At 37.8% G+C, this 13022-nt stretch overlaps 1 protein-coding gene across 2 annotated transcripts in view; it reads right to left on the minus strand.

The window, feature by feature from the left end:
• LOC149219956 (phosphatidylinositol-glycan biosynthesis class X-like protein) overlaps positions 1-13022 on the minus strand; it is a 232382-nt gene that overhangs the window by 186872 nt on the left and 32488 nt on the right. Inside the window, exon 1 of one of the 2 annotated variants that reach the window (XM_089384583.1) lies at positions 9870-11259. The exons of the other annotated variant lie outside the window; for it this stretch is intronic. The gene's annotated coding sequence lies outside the window, so the exon portion shown is untranslated. Of the gene's footprint in view, positions 1-9869; positions 11260-13022 lie in introns of those variants that run through there. 2 annotated transcript variants of the gene reach the window in all.

Consider the following 13022-nt stretch of genomic DNA (forward strand, 5'->3'; position numbering starts at 1 on the left):
GACTACTTTGACTCAAATAAAAATTCTTTTACATCTTGTTGACCCCTACTGGTCAACTACCCATGCAGTGCACCCTGTCTTTTCTTGACAAAAAGAAGCAGCACCTGATCAGCATGTCCGTGCCATCCTGCCATCATCAGCAGTTTGATCTTTCTGATTGTAAACCCAGTCTGCATGTATTAGCTGTAAATAATCTTAGCAGACATGAAGTCATGTATGTAATTTGCCTAGGTGGACCTAACTTTCTGATGATAATCTACGTCCCGGAAGGTTTTTTGTCTCACCGATCCACGGATCGGCAGAGTTTTCCTTCAAACCTGACCCCAAAGCCGGGATTGATTTTGTCATTAGAACTTTAGGAGAATCCTAGTGTGTTGATCTGCTAGATTATCGTTGTGTCGCAGAGCTGGGTGTTTTGTGAGGGTCTGTATTAAATGGGTTTGTCCCTTAAGATGTAATTTTGTAAAAGTCATGATGTAATGTGTTCTGAGGGTCGAGAAATGTTTTAAATCCCCTCATGAGTCCTAAGTCCTAGGTCCTAGGTGATGTTTCCGAAGGTTTAGTTCGATGATCCATTTTAAAATGAATTAAAAAATGAATAAAAATAATAAAATAATGAAAAATAATAAAAAATTAAAAATCAAGCAAAAAACCCTAACTAATAAAATAATAATTTTTTAAGTAAATAAATCGACGGATGAGATCAAGAGATGTCTTGATCCTCATCAACGGTCGAGATCATTTCTGCATGGATCATTAGAACTAGCCGTTGGGATCATTTCCTTTATATAGGGTCTTAGGTGGTCATTTTAGATGATCTGATCTGTGAGTCTGTACTGAAAGCTCTCTTGTAATCTGATTTTCTGATTAATAAAAAGACTTTGGGGTTCAAACTGGCTGGTGTTACTCTCTGGAATTGCTGTGAGATTTTTGCTTTTCTGCATATTTCAGTTTTAGCAGTTAAAATAGCTGGTTTTTCAGAGCATTGTGAGTACAGGTATCTTGCTCACGTGCTAGGGTTTGAGGGCTGCTAGGGTTTCTGAAATAATGGCAGGTATCTCCATTATTTCCTGAGATCTAGCAGCTTTCTCTCTCTCTTTGCTGATGGTTGCTTGAGATGTGCAGGAAAACATTTTTTGAAGGAAATTTGTGGGCGTTTGGGGAAGTTCTCGGCTGAACCAGCCAACTCCCGCAAGCACTTTCTGTGCAGAGCCCAGCTGATTGTTCCCTGGGTTAATCATTCGAAGTTTCTTTTCTGTTTTACATTGAGAGTTTTTCTTTCTGTTCACAGTGAAGTTCAAGATTACATGATATTCTAAATAATTTCTGTATTTATGGCTAAATCTGGCTGTTGAGGGGCCAAGTTTGTACATTAATCAGTTTTTCTGTTTTAGGGTTCCAAAATTTTGTTCAGGTTCATTTTGGGTTTTGCATGGCTTAGGCACTTCTGATCCGAGGCTGTTAAAAATATGCTAAAACTGTGATGGGCATCATTTCATACATCAGCTGGATGAAGGAGAACACATCTAGTCAGCAAACTAAAGCTACGAAAACTGTCAATAAAATTTTCCGACATCTGATATCAGATATCTCAAGCCCAGTGACAGAATGAAGATTTCTTATTCCTGAAGACAAAATCACACCAGCGGCTTCAACATTCATCCACGTTTATACCCACATCAAGCCAGGGAAAATGCGTTTTCACTTCCCAGCGTTTTTTGATTCTCTTGGTCACGTTGCTGAGGGTTGATCTTGTCTCGGCGTTCCTTTTTTGATCATATGCATGTGGCAATCCGTAGCATGCGTCCAGAAACTTTCAAAAAAAAAAGGGATTCGTTTCTCTCCTTTCACGTGATTCGGCTTCAGGGTATCCGCAGACAAATCGACCATATATGCACTGTCCAGCCATTAGCTCGGGGTCTCATTCTCATCGGGTCGATTTCTTTTTTAAAACGGGTTCCATTCACCGCCGCTACAGCATTGCCATCGACTAGGACATTCGCTGGTTCGATTTCTGAACACTGTTGACAAAGCATTCGGACCAGGTAATGCATTTTCGTTTCTGTTGCCACCGATTGCCATTCAGAACTGTCCAGGATCACAACTTGTGGCCGCAGTCAGTGATACGCTTCATTTTTGGTGGTCACGTAGCCTTAGGGTTTAGTTATAGTGTTGAGTTTAGTTCTTTTTTTTAATTTTCCTAGATTGTAATTCGTATTTCATTTTTAGTTTCATTTCTTTTAAAATGCAAATTCATAAAAAATCGAAAAAGAATTAAAATGTTTTGGTTAGCGTTTCATTTTAGTTTAGTTTTATTAGTTTAGATTTAATAATTTCTATAAAAAATACGATTGGCATAAGTTAGTTTTTTTTTAGATATTCTTTATTTTTATTTTTTTTAGTTGGAGTATAGTTTTACATTTTAGGATTTTTATAATATAAAAAATCAAAAATCAAAAAATATATTTTTAGTTTTATTTTTAATGAACTTAGTTTTAGATTTTTCCTTTTTTGATTTTTTTTTTTTAAATATAAAAAATGAAAATAAAAAGGTTTAGGTTAGAGTTGTCTAGAATTTAGATTTAGATTTTAAATTTTTGATTTAATGTTATATTTTAATTTAGATATTAGTTAGACTTTAGATTAGTTTTAAATTTTTAAATTTTTTTTTTTTTTTTAGATTTATTTTTAATTTCCATAATATTGAAAAATAAAAATTGAAAAAAGATTTAAAAAAAAAATAAAAAATAAAAAAAATTTGAAAAATTTTGCGGAAAATTATTTTTTGCCAGATTCAGTTGTTTTTCGGAAATTGTCATATTTTTCATGCTGAGATCTAAATTTTCAAGCCGAGATGCGAAATTGATATCTGGTTAATGGTTTATGATTCGTGGTGGTTTAAAGCATTTATCTTTTCGAAGTTTTCAGTTGCTGGATATCGTTCTGGTTACATGATTTAGCTGATGATAGATGGTTGCTGTTCATGGTCCATGTTTCTTTATCATTTAAAAAGTAATCATTTAAACATTAACTCCACAAGGCACTGGTCTATTAAATCTCTAAATCCATCTAGTGCTTATCATATCGTGTATCGTGTCTCCCACCCAACTGTTTGGCAGTTGGTCTTCACTATCTCGCAGGGTCTACCCCCCTTAGCCGCGGGAGACGGGCTTAAACGGAGGGATCGGGGATCAGAGTGACAGCCCCCGGTCCGAGCGTTGTCGTGCCAATCTGCGCGACAACACATCTTTTTCAAGGAGTTGAAATAGGACTTTGACTCAAGTACATTGATTTGGCTCATGACACTATCTTTTGACTTGACAAACCCTAGAAGCATGAAGAACATGCTTGACCTAAATAATAATTTTGACTTTGAGCATGAAACCCATGCTTGAAAAATAATAATAAATAATTATTTTCTTCTTTTTGATCTTTACATGAAATAATACAAGTACATTGAAAAATTATGAAGAGCGAACCTAGTTACAATTTTCAACAACAATTACTCATCCTAAGCTTGGACTAAAAGCTATTAGCATGATAGGGTACTTGTCCATCCCGAACCTCATACCACTTGTCCTCCATGGTCGAGACTACGCGTAAGTTCTTGCTCAACCCTTGAACATATAACACATCCATCACCTCCAAAGGATCTCCTGACTCTAGCTGAAATTGAATATTCCCAACCCCCTCTATTGCACACCTAGCATTGTTACCAAGCTCCACATGTAGCTCTAAGTCACCCTCTAAAATACTGGTGAACAACTCTTGTGATCCCGTTATATGACGAGAAGCACCATTCTCCACAAACCATGCAGCCTTGGCTATGGTCCCAAAAAGACAAGACATCGATGAGAACTCCTTCTCAAACTTGGTGGCAAACAAACTAACAACCTATGTGTCTATTAATGTTGCAACCTGTCTTCCTTGCCCTTCTTTTTGTTCAGACATTCACCCACATAATGGCTAAATTTGTGACAATCAAAGCATTTCACTTTGCTCATATCTTTCTTCTTTCTAGCCTCTGAGGCAATCTCTACTCCTAAATTCTTCTTGGCCTTCCCCTTGCCCTTCCTTGCTTGGCTGGCAAGGGAAAGGTTCTCATAGTCACCCTTTTGTTGGCCACCATGCAAAGATTCCTTTGGAATCTCTTTTAGGATGAAGTCATCCCAAAATCTCTCCTATTCCATAAGTTTATCTTGTCCCACAATACCTTTGACGAAGGGAGCCCATGGATTAGTGAAGCCAAGAGAGTTGTCGTCACCAATTCTTGATTTGACATCGCCTACACAACTACAGCCAACTCATCACAACATTGTGAGATCCTGATAAGATAAGATGCTACTATATCTAATATGACCACCATGGCGCCCCTGAGCTTGTCCTTCAGCACCATCTTCCTATTTTGGTTATCGATCTGGTATAGTTTCATCAAAGCCTCCCACATCTCCCCGACTGCCTTCTTTCCTCATAAATGAGGGATCACATGATCCTTCACCTCATCCAAAATGATCCTCCTGGCTTTCACATATTTTTGGTTATGGATGGCCAGTTGTGTAGAATCAATAAGAGGGACGAGTTTCTAATCTGCAAACTCCCAAATGCCATTCTCCATAAGCACTAATGTTCTCCTCTCCTTCTAGAGACTATAGTTGAATGCACCCTCCAACTAGTCTTCAAATCTTATTCTAGTTGCAGCCATCCTTTCAACCTCTAAATCAAATACTCAACCTAGAAAAATAGTATTGCTATAAATTATTCTGTTGTAAACTTGTGACAAATGGATCTTCCACTCCTTCATAGTTTATTGCTTTGATACCATGTTAATTTCTCTAATACCATATTTGATGTACATTCCCAACAATATTTTATATCCATATGTTATTTAACCCAGTAAATTAATTTTCTGAATTGTTGAATGAAAAATACACAGGTATTTTAACGATAAAAATGCAAGAAAAGCACAAGAAGAAAATCAATTACACAACAGAAATTTCAAACCCTCCAATTTACTCTTCACTTCTATTACTCAAAATAAATAAGGACAAGACTCTAGAAGAAGCCTTTACTAGTGAGAAAGCCTCAAGTATCACAAGTTCATGTATTTGATTGTCCTATTTATATTCGCGTGTCTAACAAAAAGAGAACTTGATTTGAAGCCTCGAGCATCAAGAATATATTTTTTGGTTACAATGAGACATCCAAGGCCTACCACGTCTATATTCTTGTATAGCAGAAGACATTAGCATATCAACATGTTAAGTTTGATGAGGAGGGTTGGTCCTCTAAGTCTGGGGAGTCTCCAACAAAGGTTGGAAAGGGAGAAAATCTTTGATCTCCCCAAGGTTGATTTGCAGAAAGGGGGAAATCAGATTCACATAGGCAAGGTTTCGTGGAAGGAACAGAGACTTCAGTACCATCTAGTTCAAGCAAGAAGCAAGATGGTTTATCCAATCATTGCAGGAAGCACAAGAACAAGTGGAAGCGCCTAAAGCTACATCTTCAATGAGTAATCCTTCTAAAAAATTTCCAACTCATGATGCATTAATAACTCTTATTTGTATGACAAAACATTCTAGGTGTAAGGAAGTCGCTAAAGAGTAGGTATGGTTGGTTGCCATGACTATGGAATCAATAATGATTATGTGTATGCAGTTGCCAACGAACTTTTCCTTGAGCAAGGGAAGTGCACCTTGAAGATTTTTGTAGTTCGAGATATTGAGATAGAGACTTGGCTTAGTGAAGAACATTTCCCTTGCCAAGAGGGAGTGTTAGTTTTAGTTGTTGTTGTAGATTCTACTGGTTCTATAGCAGAGGTACCTCGGTTCACATGTTCAACAGAGAGATGCACAATGATTGAGGATGCATCAGTGTTGAGAAAGTGCAATGGTGCAGTTACATGGAGAGTAATAGTGGGCACATGCATGCGCCAGTCTTAGTGATTTCCAGTTCAAGCATTTCATTACCTGTAATGTCCTCTCCAAATTGATGTGCTGAGGAGGACGAAATAGCCTATTTGACCCGTCTTCATAATGGTGTAAAACCTAATTTTTCCAATGTTGGGGCAACATTGTGCAAAAATTAGGTCAGTTGGGGAAAAAACACCCAAAATTAGGGGTGCACTCACAACCCCTTGCATTTGGGAGCCCATGGAGAAATCTATAAATAGAAGAGAATGGAAATCAAATTGGCATCATCAAACATTGGATCAAATACATTTGTTTTCCTGAGTTGTGGCTTTGAGGGTTTTAAGAACCCCTTTTTCCTACTAATTTTGGTGTTGAAAGATTCCACCCTAGCTAGTAAATTCCCCTTTTTTTCTTCTTATGTTCTACTATGGAAAAGCAGGAAAACTGCCTAGCAAAAGGGCATCAAAGTTGGTTGGAAGGTCAAGCATTTTCATGGGATTGTTCAAGATTATTTTCGGTGTTTCTTCTCTATATCAAGCAAAGTTTTCTAGAAAGAATTGCAGAGGGTATTTCGGTATACACAGTGAGCGTCCTTTAGGCACTTTGGCCTTCCTGAGGCCCAACTCAACTCCCACACTGAAGCAAATTTTTTACCAAACTCTTAAGGTACAACAGGGTTCTAAGATTGAGGTTATGCAAATTTTCATAGACATAACAGCAATATTCTCCCTGGAACAATTTGGGACCTTCTAAGCATAGATAAATATCATTCAAGCAGGAAACGAGCTCTCCCTTGTTAGTTTTTGTAGCATCGGAGGTGTTCTAGTCTCAAAACTTTGTGGAGAGGCTAAAACACATGATCTTTCCATAACCCAAGAATAGTTTCAAGAAATTCCACCTAGAAGTGTCTCAATTAGATTATTAACCAATTTTTTAATATTTCCTAAGTCTAAACTAAGGAAGTCTAGTTAATTAATCAAAATTAATTGAGATAAGGTGTGAATCATCTAGAAACTCACACGGATTGACTAGGAAATAATATGGGCACTTGATTAAGTTTTAATCTTGGTCGTTGGAGGTCCAACAGAAGATTATAAAAAGAAGACGATGGGTAGATGGAGAACATGCTCCTTGGGCAATTCGATTTTTCGGAGGCAGCAATCGGAAGAGTCTGAGCCAAAAGGAAGCAGAGACAGAGAGGGGCAGGGACAGTGAAGCCGGAGGAAGATTTCCAGATCCGGTGAGTGCATTTGCAAAGAGGCCAAAATTTCTCCAGGAAGCTGCGCAGAGGCAGCACAAAAGCTTCAGAGGGCAGTTCAATTTGCTGAAGGAAGAAGACGTTTTCAGTTCCAGAGGCCGGGTAGAGGTTCCAGAGGGTCAGAGAAGCATTTTCCCAGTCATTAGCAAGTAGGTTGGCTTGATTTCCAGTTGTTCCGAGCAGAGCGAGTGTGGGTTGAGCGTGTAGCAGACTGCGCCAGGGTGATGCAGAAGTTGTGCAGGGCTAGGTGGATTGCTTGATTTTCAGTGGCAGTCAAGTGTCAGGATTGCTCAGAGTGAGGGTAATTTCCCTCAAGATATTTTCACCAGTATTTTCTCTGCAGGATAGCCAGTATTCGGCATCCAGATTGTACTTAAATAAATTCACTATTGCTTAATAATATAAAACCCTCAATTGCTACATTGGTTTTCCCAAGTTGGGTTTTTCCGGGGACTTTTGTTCAAAAATAATTGTGTCAAATTTTATGTGTGTATGCTAGCATTTCTCAGTTTCCAACGCTATTATTTTCCAGAGTTTTATTTGTGAAGGTTGCAATGTGATTTATTCGATATATGTCATAGCAAATAAATTGTTAAATTAATTAACAATTAGAAAAATTTATTCCAGTTGTTGCAATAGGATTTCATACTTGAAATTTTCACATCCCATTGGCTATTCAAAGAACTCATTTAAGTCTGTAGCAGACCCAAAATTCCTTGAAATGACCTAGTGGCCCTAAAACAAAATTTGGAGGAGTTTCCTGAGGAAAGTCGGAGACAAATCCTGAAACAAAGTTCAACCACCCTCTCACACAAATCCATCCTGAGGATATTCGGGTATTAATTTTGGTCAGAACTCCCAAGGGATTTTTCAAAGTCTGCAGATTAGTCTAGAACAATTCAGGTCTTGGTTAGAGTACAGTTTCTTATTAATCAAGCTCTGTTGAATTTGGACTATACTGGAAACTATTAAATTTAGAAGCATGCTAAAATTGTTGAATTTGTTGAATGGTTGAATTATAGCATTCTATTGAATGATTTATGGTGTTGTTAAGAGAACAATGCTATTTACATTACATTGTTATTCATGTGTGTAATACTGAAGGAACTATTTGTATCATTTCTGAACAAGAAAAAGGAATTTTGTTGAAAACCCTAGTTTCTTAAGGAACCATAGGGCAAAAATTTCCCTAGAATAATACAGTGGTATCAGAGCAAGCATCCTGCCAACTTGTGAGTGCATGAGCCTTGTATGTTTCCCGAAGATACAAGCAACGTCACAGTAACAAGGAAGAGGAACACCGTTCATCCAACCATGGGAGATAGAGCAAGGTAAGGAGAACGGGACCCTGGTATCCTATTGAATGCAATACTCCAGGGACAGCAGCAAATGAACAACATGTTAATGCAAGGACAGCAGCAGATGGCACAGGAATTGTCCAAGCCATAAACAATCTAGGTAACAATGGATTGCATGTTGGTAACAAGGTTGGTGCTGAAGTAAATAGCAGCCATAATACTGGCTCTTCCAATGTTGTTACTCAAACAAGCAACAAGACAACTAGTGGGAGGAGTTACAAACCCTTACTTCCTCAATTTTTAGACAGTCAAACAATAGCGACCCAGGGAGTAGCAGAGCAGAATGGACTCTTTGACGAATACTTTCGGGAGTATGCAACACTAGAAGAACATACACAGGCAGCCATATCTTTTCATGAATACAGCAAAATCAAATATAGAAATAGACCCAAGGGGCAGCCTAATTCTAATCTAATGTGCAAGGTAAGTAAACTATCTCTCCCTTCTTTTGATGGATCATCTAAATGTTCGACAAGAGCTTGGGTGCAAAAATTGGACACCTACTTCAGGCTCAATCCAATGTTAGAAACAGACGCTATCCAATTTGCCACACTACATCTAGAAGGAGAAGCACATGATTGGTGGTATCATGGACTGGTTACGTTGCGGCATGCAAATATCAACTCTTATGTAGATTTTATGCAGAGGTTGATAGATCGATTCGATTGAAAAAACCCTGACATACACTTCAGAGAGCTGGCACAAATCAAATAAATGGGATCACCAGAAGAGTTCATTGCAGAATTCGAATGAAGCAGAGTCATCGTGACAGACATATCTGAAGAAAGATTAGTCATGCTTGTCACGAAGGCCTTATCTGAACCCCTACAAGGTTGGGTTAAGGCATTCAACCCCGCAACCCTTCAGGATGCCATCAACAAGACTCAAGATATGGGAAATGCAGCAACCAAATCTAAGGCCCCATCCAAGCCTTTCATCCCTCAGAAAGATAAGGAGAAGAAACCCTTTCAAAATGACTGGCCCAAAAGGGACAAATTGGAAGATGAAACCCAAAGCAAATGTAGAAAATTATAGGAAAATGTAGCCCAACCCAGTTTTCATGTTTTGCAAGGTTTAATGCCCAAACCCATCATAAAACATATGACTGATATTTTATATCGGATTAGCATTTACATGAAAACAAATAGCTACTCTACCATTTCACTTTACAGCTGATAAAAGAGAAAATACACAAGCACACATGCAAGTTTAACACGCTTATTTTTGGTCAACTTGACCCTAGAAAACCCATAAGGGGAAAACCAGTTCTTCTAGGAGGATTTTTATATTGCTTCTTAGATAAAAAAAAATTACAACAAAAATACACCAAGAGATTTTACTTACCTCTTCCCTTTAAGCTGTATCTCAGAAGTTCCTTACGCACTGAGTTCTTGAACTGATAAATAGAGCACCCACAGTCTACACCCTCAGTGAAAAACACGGCCTCTTATCAGCTCCTTAAGATCTGGAAACCACACCTCCGAAAAGTGCTCCTCAACTCTGTAACTCAGGTTAGATTCAACTGTTTAGAAGCTTCCCATATGCTGCCATCTCCACTCAGTAATCATGCACTGAATCCCTGACTGATAGCAGACCCATGAAGATAGTTGAGCACTCACAGACTAGGCCCGAAATGTATGCTCAGTAGACACAAGAAAGCAGCCCAAAAATTTGGTTGCTCTAGCCTGAAAATTTCACTGAGTTTAACACAAGGATTTGGGCCCGAAATTTCCTCTCTACAGAGCTGAAAATTTCGGGATTCAAGTGGCTGAGTGATGGAAGGTAGTTCTGCTGCCAGAATGGTGATACTCACTGACTTCAAACCTGAAGTAAGCCCAGAACAAACAGCAACTAAATTCGCAGACTTCCACCTTGAGATTCAAGCCCCCTCACAGACTTGATCTCGGCCTTCTTGAGATTGAACCACTGTAGCTAGATCCTTGCTCTCTTTTGAGAAATCCATTAGGGCAGCAACTTAGAGTTTTCATTGATTTCTCCTATTATGACATTATCTTGTGACATTTAATTATTAGTTCTTCTTCCAAATTATCTTGTTCTTATCATCAAGACTAATGCCAATCAATAAATAGAAGAGGACACAATACATAGGCACACAGCCAGGGCAAAACCCCTAGGTAGGGGAAAACCCAGTCAAGAACTCTTCCTTCAGTAGATTAAAATCTAAGTGAGACAACCTAGACTCAAGACCTAGAAACATGATCTCCTTTACTCCATCAAGTGAACCTTCCATAATTAAGTCATCATTCTTTCTACAATTTTCAGTCTCCTATATATTTTCAGTCCTTGTAATACATCAGATAAACTCGGTTCCTATAGAACTTCGGTCCCTGTAATATATAAGAAAAACTTTGATCTCTATAGTATATAAAAACTTTGGTCCCCTGTAATAAAATTATAAATCAGAAGAATTCGGTCCCTGTAATGGTGTCATGCCTTGGTCCTGTAATAGCTTGGTGTTTCGACCTGCGATTTACCCAATGCTTCAACCCTGTGAATCATCCTTACTTCGCTGTCCTGTAACCCGAACTGCTCTGAAAAATATATCTTAACTTTTCTGCTTCAGATGGGGTCAAATTCATCTGGGTATTTATAGTTGTTTCTGACTATAAACGAGATGACATGAATAATTTTATGGAAGCCGACTTGTAGAGGATCAATCTGGAGGACGACTTGCAAGGTGACTTGATGGAGGAGGTTTTGACATGACAAAATACATTTTTATCTTTGACACCATGAACCCAAGAAGGGATTCTTACATAGTAAATTTGACTTTGACTTAAACAAAAATCCTAGAAGCCTACAATGGAGACTTGACATATGACCATTGATCCAAGCATGAAATCCATGCTTTAATAAGTCAATTTAATAATAATAATAAATTATTTTGATAAATATATTACATCATGATTCAAGTACAATTATGAAGACCGACACCAGTGATATTCTTCAACACTCCCTCTTAACTAGGGAGGTATTCATAATTACATACATGGAAGATCTCAAAATGAAATGAACTATGAAGAGTTCTAGCACACACAATGTTGTGGACTAGATACCTGAACAAGGTAATCTATCGAGAGGGACTAAAACGGACTCAAGCTTTCAGCCACTCTAGGTACCATCAGGCTTACTTGCTAACCATCAACCCAAGGATCTAGGTGTGTATCCAAGGTCGGAGCTCCATGACCAACGCCACCCTCCCTCTTTAGGATCTAGACATCAACACATAGGTTGGCCAGATGTCCTCCCAAGCATCCACCATTAGATGCTTCAACTCTCCCTATCAAACTAGATATATCCATTTGTCCAAGCATGCTTCTAGAGTGTTCAACCTTTTTATGGAGAGATTTACCTATACAAACACAACCCCAATCAATAATAAACTTTCAAATATAAGTAAACACAAACCTTCGGGGTCCTCTGATGCTACTATCATCAAGTTATCCATATACAATTTGTCGGAAGCTTTCTTCTTCTTTCATTTCTTCAGCAGCACCAAATACATCTTCAGATTTCCTCAAGTCTTTTGTTTGCAACTTCACAAACATTTATCAATTCTTACTTTAAGGAATTCACTGACATAATATGCCCTCCCTCTTAATTGGGGAGATATACACTTTCTTTTATCCAAGCTCCCTCTCAACTTAGGGAGATCAACAACTTCATAACATCCAAGAAACTTCATCCTTTCAAGGCTTCATTCATTCTTATGGCATCAAGGTCATCTTGATCATCATCATTTATATAACTTCTTCATCATGCTTCCCAATATTATCAAATCATCTTCATTTACGAACATCTTCAACATCTTGAAGATTATGTACCTGCAAAATTTTAATAGCAAGTACAACCAAAATACATATACAGAAGCATGAAGTTAACTATATCAAAATCATGCTACTAAAATGGAAGCATCAAATACTGAAACTTAGTTAGGTTCATAATCAACAAGAGACTCATACTTAACTTCTTGCTAGGGTTTTGTCACAAACCCTAGACTACATAGGGCCACAATATTACTTTCAAAGATATGTGACAAACTCTACTATGATGTATTGCAAACCCTAGATTCCATATTTGAGACACAAAGCCTTAGATATCACCAATTTAATCATATAACAATTCTACTAGGTAAATTCAATATATCAAAGTTAGATATACAACAATTTCATTTAGACTAGGGTTTCGATCCTAGGACCTTGTTTTAGCTAATACAAGGGTCTTGCTTATAAACCCTAATTTACCAAACCCTTAAGTTCTAGGGTTTCAATACATAACTAACCGCAAACCCTAAAGGACTAGGGTTTCTATCATAACAATACCAAAACCATAAAATGAATAGGTTTTCTAAATTTCATCAACAACCCTAAGTAAACTAGGGTTTCATTGACATACCCTTAGGTTAGGGTTTTACAGTGAACCCTAAGGTTCGGGATTCATAAACAAAATAGATAATATGATGAGGTTAGATTTAAT

The sequence above is a fragment of the Pinus tabuliformis genome, chromosome Q (assembly GCF_031772625.1).
Source record: "Pinus tabuliformis cultivar Carrire ecotype Pingquan chromosome Q, CPIR1, whole genome shotgun sequence".
NCBI classification, from domain to species: Eukaryota; Viridiplantae; Streptophyta; class Pinopsida; order Pinales; family Pinaceae; genus Pinus; species Pinus tabuliformis.